Below are 10,285 nucleotides of genomic sequence, written 5' to 3' on the forward strand. Positions count from 1 at the left end.
TAGTTACATGTCCCGTGGCAAGTTTCACTGCAATAAGGCGCTTTTGGTAGCCATCCACAAGCTTCTGGTTGAATTTTTGACCACTCCTCTTGACAAAATTGGTGCAGTTCAGCTAAATGTGTTGGTTTTCTGACATGGACTTGTTTCTTCAGCATTGTCCACACGTTTAAGTCAGGACTTTGGGAAGGCCATTCTAAAACCTTAATTCTAGCCTGATTTAGCCATTCCTTTACCACTTTTGACGTGTGTTTGGGGTCATTGTCCTGTTGGAACACCCAACTGCGCCCAAGACCCAACCTCCGGGCTGATGATTTTAGGTTGTCCTGAAGAATTTGGAGGTAATCCTCCTTTTTCATTGTCCCATTTACTCTCTGTAAAGCACCAGTTCCATTGGCGGCAAAACAGGCCCAGAGCATAATACTACCACCACCATGCTTGGCGGTAGGAATGGTGTTCCTGGGATTAAAGGCCTCATCTTTTCTCCTCCAAACATATTGCTGGGTATTGTGGCCAAACAGCTCAATTTTTGTTTCATCTGACATCACATGACTTTCCTCCAGAAGGTCTTATCTTTGTCCATGTGATGTTGTCAGTAAGGCCTTCTAGATGGCCTAAGGCAGATATATATTGTGATGTTATGAGCTAAGTAACATAAGAACTCCATCACCCAGCATGCCACAGTAGTGAAGAGCATGCGCAGTAGCTGCGTTTAGCCAGAGATGTTTGGGGTTAGTGCGTCTGCCTCACAATACGAAGGTCCTGGGTTCGATCCTGCGCTAGGGATCTTTCTGTGTGGAGTTTGCATGTTTTCCCCGTGACTGCGTGGGTTCCCTCCGGGTACTCCGGCTTCCTCCCACCTCCAAAGACATGCACCTGGGGATAGGCTGATTGGCAACACTAAATTGGCCCTAGTGTGTGAATGTGAGTGTGAATGTTGTCTGTCTATCTGTGTTGGCCCTGCGATGAGGTGGCGACTTGTCCAGGGTGTACCCCGCCTTCTGCCCGATTGTAGCTGAGATAGGCTCCAGCGTCCCCCATGACTCCGAAGGGAATAAGCGGTAGGAAATGGATGGATGGGTTTTTGATGAGCACCTTGTGGAGTAAACTTTAAGAAGTCGGCCAAAACGCCTCGTCTGCATCTTTTATGATTAGACAAGAGAACACATATATTTGCAAGGCCATTCTCAAGAAGGATGTTTAAAGAGGAACTACATCTTGTCAGACAATGTCGGCCAACCCCGGAAGCTCAAATGGGATTTACAGATTTTGAGTTCAGATATTTTATTTCTTTATTTTTTCATGTTTTAATATGTTTTTTGCTATTTCAATTTTGACAGTACCACATAAGATACGTTTTCATTGCTGAAGCAGGTTTGTTGATTTTCAAATGCGCCAGAAAATAACCCGTTATGTACACTGTTGGTGGTGATTCAATGCCCAGTAGTGCGTAAATGTGTTCCTGTATAGCAGGGGTGTCCAAACTTTTTCCACTGAGGGCCGCACACAGAAAAATTAAAACATGTGCGGGCCATTTGGATATTTTTCATTTTCAAACCATAACAAAATATATGCATTTTTTATTTATTTTACCTTTAGGGGTCCCGGGGACCATAAAGTGTCTCAGTCATTAAAATGTTGAAAATAAGTCAGATTATTATTTTTTTTAAATTATTTAACACTTACAGTAAATCTCTATATCAACTTCAAGTTAATATAAAGTAATAAAAATAAATAAAAAAATGTTATGGCTTTCTGTCAAAAACTACTTAGTTTTTTTTATAGTAAAACTGAAATATGCAGTATTTAGTAATTAGAGCCCTAAAAGATCAATAATGCAAGACACCATTGATTTCAATTATTTCATATTTTTGAGTAATCACAGTGAAAAGATAAATAAAAAATCACTAAATATATTTGGGGTCCAAAAGGTGCCCCAATCATAAAGTGATACATTTTTATTAGGTTTTTGTTTTACTTTCAACACTTAAGTTACGAGATCAACTTCAGATATATCTGTCGATTTTATGCTGGAACTATTATTTTGTTTGTTTTATGCGCTTTTGTCAAAGAAAACTTTGATGTTTTTATATGGCTACTACACAATATATGCAACATTTACCACATAAAACATTTTAAAGTGAAATATTTGAAGTAATTGGAGCCCTGAAAATAATTCATTATTACATGGATTTTTTGTCATTATTTTTTTTTATGAGCAATGGCAAAAAAAGAAAAATGAAGAAAGACAAAAGAAAAAAAAAAAGCCTGCATGGCAGCTTTTGTGTCAACATTGCAACTTTTTCTCGTTAGATTTCACCTCATTCCACTTTTTTTAATGTTCTTTTTTATTTTTACAATAGTATTTCCAGAATGTGTGGCGGGCCGGTAAACAATTAGCTAAGGGCCGCAAAATGCCTCCGGGTCGCACTTTGGACACCCCTGCTGTATAGTATTTCTCCAGCGATGGTCATGTGGTGACAGGCCTGGGTGTCATGATCCGTGGCCCGGATCATGTTTTGTTATGTTCTGTTAGTTTTGGACTCCATAGTTCCTGTTTTTTGTGTACCCTTGTTTGTTTTAGTTTCCATGGGGATTAATTGGATTCACCTGCCTCTGGTTAGTGGTCGGCACGCTCAGCTGCTGTCAACCACTAATCAGAGAGCTATTTAGTCACCTTGCTCGCCACGCTCAGTCTGGCGTCATTGTTTGCTTCACGCAAACTAACACGTAAGTCTTGTTTCAAGCCACAGTTTCATGAGTGTTCCATGTCCATAGTTCTATGTTTCCTGTGCTAAGTTTTTGCCTTAGCTTCCCGTGCCACACGCTTGACTTGGTTGTTTGCCTGTTATTTTGTAAGTTGGATGATTTTTGAGAAGTAAATCATATCCTACCTTCACGCTTTCGTCCGGAGTTGTCCGTTCTGCATTCCTGGGAGAACGAACCGCGCAGTTAAGCTGCAACCTCGCCGTGACACTAGGTGGGAAACGCACGGCCCGCCACTGCATATATGTAATATTTACATATTATATATACAGTATATCATATACTGATATATCATAATTAGAGATGTCCGATAATATCGTTGTAAATGCGTTAAAATGTAATATCGGAAATTATCGGTATCGTTTTTTTTATTATCGGTATCGTTTTTTTTTTTTTTTTTTAACAAAAGGGTTGTTTCTTTCTGTTATTAATATTCTGGTTCTTCCATTATATATCAATATACATCAATACAGTCTGCAAGGGATACAGTCCGTAAGCACACATGGTTGTGCGTGCTGCTGGTCCACTAATAGTACTAACCTTTAACAGTTAATTTTACTCATTTTCATTAATTACTAGTTTCTATGTGACTGTTTTTATATTGTTTTACTTTCTTTTTTATTCAAGAAAATGTTTTTAATTTATTTATCTTATTTTATTTTATTTTTTTTAAAGTACCTTATCTTCACCTTACCTGGTTGTTCAAATTAGGCATAATAATGTGTTAATTCCACGACTGTATATATCGGTATCGGTTGATATCGGTATCGGTAATTAAAGAGTTGGACAATATCGGAATATCGGATATCGGCAAAAAGCCATTATCGGACATCCCTAATCATAATATGATATATATTTTTTAAATATAATATATACAATATATAACAAATCCCATGTACAATATGACAGTATATGTAACAGCTGCAGCAAAAAAAAAAAAAAAAAAAAAAAAAAAACAGTGTGTAAAGTTGGTTTTCATTTCAAAATGAATCTATAAAAATAACTTGCCTGTTCAGGAACCAGTTCATAAATCGAGATTCCACTGTACACAAAATAAGACTAATAGTGAAGGGGAAAGTCTAGCCCAGACCTGGGCATTCTGCGGCCCGCGGGCCGCATCCGGCCCTTTGTGCGTCACTGTCCGGCCCGCGTGAGGCCAATTATAAATTACAAAATAAATTTTAAAAAGTATCTATGTTGAGTGTGTAATACAACGGTGCTGCTTTTGTTTTGAAAATCGTTATTTGTATTACTTCCGTGTGGACGTATGCGTGTGCTTGGTTGTGAGTGAATGTGAACAGCTGCAATTACAAAATAAAGTTGAAAAAACATCTATGTCCTGCGCGCAATACAACAGTGCTGCTTTTATTTTGAAAAGTATTATTTAAGGGCGTGTGTCCGTGTGTAACCTGCGAGTGAAGGTGCACATGCAGCGACAAGTGATGCACGGTTTACACCCGAGACGCTAAAAAGAGAAAAGTTGATGAGGAATGCCGTGTTTTCAACAAGACATGAACTGCAAAGCAACGTTCCCTCTAAGGTGCGTGCCTTCGCAATTGCGCACTGCTCAAGCGTCCGCTGCGCGCAGCAAGTATATGCCGCGCACCAAATCAAATCCCATCTGAATTCTAAACAAAATAAACATATTTATTCTATGGAATTTTGCAATGCAACTTTGAGTGACAGTGACGATAAGCGGCCCTAATGGTGTTCGTCAACACCGTTCAATTGAACACCGTTCAATTATTGTAACGTCTATCGAGATGCTTCGAGGACAGGAATTATATCGATCACTTTATTGAGCAAAACTGTTTATATTTGGACATAACCACACCAAAAACATGAGTAAAACAATTCTATCTCGAAAAACTAGTCATTTTCTGCCGTACAAACCAGGCCAAAACCAACTTGTCATCTGTCACCAACACGCATAGCACTAAACCACTGGTGCGTTTATGGCCACACAAAAAGTCGGACAACTCAAACACCACACAAAGTTACACTATGACTCCTCAGTCATACGTGTGCTTATTTTACTGTCATTTATTATTAATGTTAATTTATTTATATTAGTCATGGAATGCTGTTACACACACTATGTTGAAGTATTACTATTATTATTAATTATTATTATTATTATTATTATTATTTATCTTACGGTATATATCAAAAATAATATTGAGCAAAATTTAATTGAAATATTGTCGATGTGGCCCTCCAGCAGTGCTCGGGTAGCTCATGCGGCCCCCGGTAAAAATTAATTGCCCACCCCTGGTCTAGCCCCTCCGCCTTAGCTTTCTGTAACTGTGAACAATTTAGCAATTTAGTGGAATATCCCTGCTGTAGTGGTTATGCATTTTTGTAACATACAGCAAGTAACTCTATTCATATTTTGCAAAGAATCCCGCCAAATACGTTCTGCGTAATGTCTGATATGACTTCCTCCCGGGAGGAAATGAGCTGGGAATCGCTGGGAAATTTCCACGTTGGTCGTCCAGTGTATGCACGTGTGTGTGTGTGTGTGTGTGTGCGTGTGTGTGTGTGTGTGTGTGTGTGTGTGTGTGTGTGTGTGTATACGCATGTGTATAAGTATGTGTGTGCATGTGCTGATTCATGGTCTTCCTCTGAGGGTGGAAATATTTATTTGACTGGTCAGGGTTGCGTGGTCATTGGTGATTCCTGAAATTTTTACGTCAGTGATTTGAGGATTTTCCTCTTTTGGTGAGTGAGTGAAAGTGAAGTTTGTCACGGCAGGAAGTGAGGGGGGAAAAAAACTTTCCATGTTGATCTGCGGCCTACTGAACTTTGGAAGACTCTCACCGATGGCTCGACACGAATTAGAAAAAAAAAACAAAAAACGGCTAGGATACGAAGCCCAGAGTAAATAGGTATAGTAATCTATAATCCTTCCATTTACTCTACCTCTTGTGATGTTGCTATGACAACCAATGCTTTTTTTTTAGGGTGGAATTTTTAATTTCCTTATTTGCTCCGTCTAGACGGTTGCCTCGGGGAGAGAAAAGTTAATATTGCACGGCTTCAACTGCAGTAGTCAAATATCGTTCAACACATGGAGTCTGCTGTATTTACAGATCACACACACACACACACACACACACACACACACACACACACACACACACACACACACACACACACACACACACACGCACACACACACAGTGTTGCGTGCATAGGTCATGAGCGTCCTCATTGAGGAGTGCCTCAGCCCATCAGTGCTATGTGAGTGACTCAACAACACATCAAAAGGTGAGGATAGAGATGCAGGCACATACATGACCCTCACGTGAACGGGCCCCGGAGGAATGGAGTAAGATCATTTCCTCCCGCGCACGCTCCGTGCACGCCGCCATAGACACCCACTTGGAAGCTGAAAGGAGCTCTGGGGCAAATGTGCTCTTCGTGACAGAAAAAAAGTGAGGAAGATCACCGCGGAGCATCTTAAGCACTTAATTATTGCTGCGGCGCGATGAGAATACCACCTCATTAAATGGAGGAATGTACCGGAATGACTTGGCCGGGAGACACTCAAGGTGGTTTCCTCTATTTTTGGATTGTACAGTCCTTGTGGTTTGCTGTTTTCTCACATTAAGTTAAAAGTTAAAGTACCACACACACTAGGTGTGGTGAAATTACCCTCTGCGTTTGACCCATTCCCTTGTTCACCCCCTGGGAGGTGAGGGGAGCAGTGAGCAGCAGCGGTGGCCGCGCCCGGGATTCATTTTTGGTGATTTAACCCCCAATTCTAACCCTTGATGCTGAGTGCCAAGCAGGGAGGTAATGGGTCCCATTTTTATAGTCTTTGGTATGACTCGGCCGGGGTTTGAACTCACAACCTACCGATCTCACTAGACCTTTTCATTTTCATCTATTTATTACTATTTTTGAGTATTTTTCATCCTTGTTTTCAACAATTTATTAGGGCTTAGCACTAGAGATGTCCGATAATATCGGACTGCCGACATTATCGGCCGATAAATGCTTTAAAATGTAATATCGGAAATCATCGGTATCGGTTTCAAAAAGTAAAATTTATGACTTTTTAAAACGCCGCTGTGTACACGGACGTAGGGAGAAGTACAGAGCGCCAATAAACCTTAAAGGCACTGCCTTTGCGTGCCGGCCCAATCACATAATATCTACGGCTTTTCACACACACAAGTGAATGCAAGGCATACTTGGTGAACAGCCATACAGGTCACACTGAGGGTAGCCATATAAACAACTTTAACACTGTTACAAATGTGCGCCACACTGTGAACCCACACCAAAGAAGAATGACAAACACATTTTGGGAGAACATCCGCACCGTAACACAACATAAACACAACAAAACAAATACCCAGAACCCCTTGCAGCACTAACTCTTCCGGGACGCTACAATATACACCCCCCGCTACCCCCTAACCCACCCACCTAAAGCGCCCCTCCCCCCCCCCCAACCCCGCCCACCTCAACCTCCTCATGCTCTCTCAGGGAGAGCATGTCCCAAATTCCAAGCTGCTGTTTTGAGGCATGTTAAAAAAAAAAAAGCACTTTGTTACTTGAATAATAAATATGGCAGTGCCATGTTGGCATTTTTTTCCATAACTTGAGTTGATTTATTTTGGAAAACCTTGTTACATTGTTCAATGCATCCAGCGGGGCATCACAACAAAATTAGGCATAATAATGTGTTAATTCCACGACTGTATATATCGGTATCGGTTGATATCGGAATCGGTAATTAAGAGTTGGACAATATCGGGTATCGGCAAAAAAGCCATTATCGGACATCTCTACTTAGCACCAAATTCCGGGTCCCCATACACAAGACTCTGTGAGGGCCACCAATCCCACCAAAAACCCCGTCGTCCCCCCCATCCCCCTACTGCACAGTAAAATGTAGTAAGCCAAGCTACAATTTACTCTCGATTAAATGCAGTTAAGCTAGAGGAGAAGCTTTCCCCGAATAATTGTAGCAAGCTACACGGCAAAAGTAGCTTGCTACATCAAAGCTACATTTAACAGCATTTCTATCTATGGGCCCACAGTTCAAACCCCGGTCGAGTCAGACTATAAAAATGGGAGCCATTACCTCCCTGCTTGGCACTCAGCATCAAGGGTTGGAATTCGGGGTTAAATCACCAAAAATGATTCCCGGGCGCGGCCACCGCTGCTGCTCACTGCTCCCCTCACCTCCCAAGGGTTGAGGGTGATGGGTCAAATGCAGAGGATAATCTCACCACACCTAGTGTGTGTGTGACTATCAGTGGTACTTTACTTTAATTTAACATGTATAATACCAATGTTAATGTAACTGAGATTGAACCAATGAGGGTCCATTACTATTAACTGTCTGTCATTTAGCTGGGGAGACCCTACAACTACACCACAATGTATGTGCTGTATTTATTGGCTTTATTTTAACAAAAAGTCTTACGGTACATTAAACATATTTTTCTTATTGCAAGTTTGTCCTTAAATAAAGTAGTGAACATACAAGACAACTTGTCTTTTATTAGTAAGTAAACAAACAAAGGCTCCTAATTTAGTCTGCTGACATATGCAGTAACATATTGTGTCATTTATCATTCTATTATTTTGTCAAAATTATGAGGGACAAGTGGTAGAAAATGAATTATTAATCTACTTGTTCATTTACTGTTAATATCTGCTTACTTTCTCTTTTAACATGTTCTATCTACACTTCTGTTAAAATGTAATAATCACTTATTCTTCTGTTGTTTGGATACTTTACATTAGTTTTGGACGAAACCACAAATTTGGGTATCAATCTGATACCAAGTAGGTACAGGATCATACATTGGTCATATTCAAAGTCCTCATGTGTCCAGGGACATATTTCCTGAGTTTATGAACATAATATACATTTTAAAAAATGAAAGAAGATGTTGTGATGCCAAAAAGTATCGACGTAGTCATAGTAGTAACAACTAGATTCTCTCCTGTACTTGCTATCATTACAGTGGATGTCAGGTGTAGATCCACCAATGGCATTTGTTTACATTTTGACGCTGGTGAGCTACGGTGTGTAGTGAAGCATGTTTAGCTATTCCTCATCCTGCAGGGATGATACTTGTAGGAAACTTACTTTATTTGTCGCCATGGAGACGAGGATTAGTGATTTAGAAGTAGCTAAAACACTGCCGACAGCGGATGGATTTTAGCCGCTAGCTAGCTAGCCATGTCTTGAAGCACCTCTTCCTGAGGGCGTTTCAGTGTTACAACTTCACCTTTATCTTTAGTTTTTAAGCCAAAATGCATCCGTTCTCCCTTTTCTGTCTACACACTGTGTCTGCTTGTAAGTACTCCGTGATTGTGCGCTGCCGAACATGCTCCTCTGCTCGTAAACCAGCAATAACACGACGTGACGACGACAGGGGCTGGGGGGTGCAGGACCGGTACTTTTCAGAGGCGGTATAGTACCGAATATGATTCATTAGTATTGCGGTACTATACTAATACCGGTATACCGTACAACCCTAATTTAGTGTGCATTTTCTTTGGCCCATTACTATAATGTTATTCATTTTCTACCTACAGTAAAAAAACAGCATCTATCTATATCTTGACAAAAAACAATGACTTGTGTTGGTAATGGTTATGTGCAGTAAAACTTTTCATGAAGTCAACTCACCTTAATGTGTGTTCCTAAATGGGTGTTCTGCGTCTTAGATGAAGGCAGCAGTTATGATTTTGGTTTACATAGTAAACAACTAAAAATAAGGCTTTGGGCTTTGTTTTCTCTAAACACATACATTTGTCTAAATATGACCAAGGACACGTGTTATTGTGGGTTTCCCGCATGTTGTCTTCATCACTAAAGAAATAATCTAGTCAGCGGGAAAAAATCTCTTTGCCATTTTCAAGTACCGTATTTTTCGGACCATAAGTCGCAGTTTTTTTCAAAGTCGCAACTTATACTCAGGAGCGACTTATGTGTGAAATGATTAACACATTACCGTAAAATATCAAATAATATTATTTAGCTCATTCACGTAAGAGACTGGACGTATAAGATTTCATGGGATTTAGCGATTAGGAGTGACAGATTGTTTGGTAAACGTATAGCATGTTCTATATGTTATAGTTATTTGAATGACTCTTACCATAATATGTTACGTTAACATACCAGGCACGTTCTCAGTTGGTTATTTATGCGTCATATAACGTACACTTATTCAGCCTGTTGTTCACTATTCTTTATTTATTTTAAATTGCCTTTCAAATGTCTATTCTTGATGTTGGGTTTTATCAAATAAATTTCCCCCCAAAATGCGACTTATACTCCAGTGCGACTTATATGTTTTTTTCCTTCTTTATTATGCATTTTCGGCCAGTGCAACTTATACTCCGAAAAATACGTTATGTTTTTTTTTTTTTGAGTGGTCAGCTTGAAGCGTCCCTCTGTCTCTGACTCTCTCCTAGTCATGTGACATGAGTGTGTGTCTGTTATTATTTTAATTCCTGGTTTCGATGACCCGCCTAATCTTGCCCC

The sequence above is a fragment of the Entelurus aequoreus genome, linkage group LG19 (genome assembly GCF_033978785.1).
Source record: "Entelurus aequoreus isolate RoL-2023_Sb linkage group LG19, RoL_Eaeq_v1.1, whole genome shotgun sequence".
Taxonomy (NCBI): Eukaryota; Metazoa; Chordata; class Actinopteri; order Syngnathiformes; family Syngnathidae; genus Entelurus; species Entelurus aequoreus.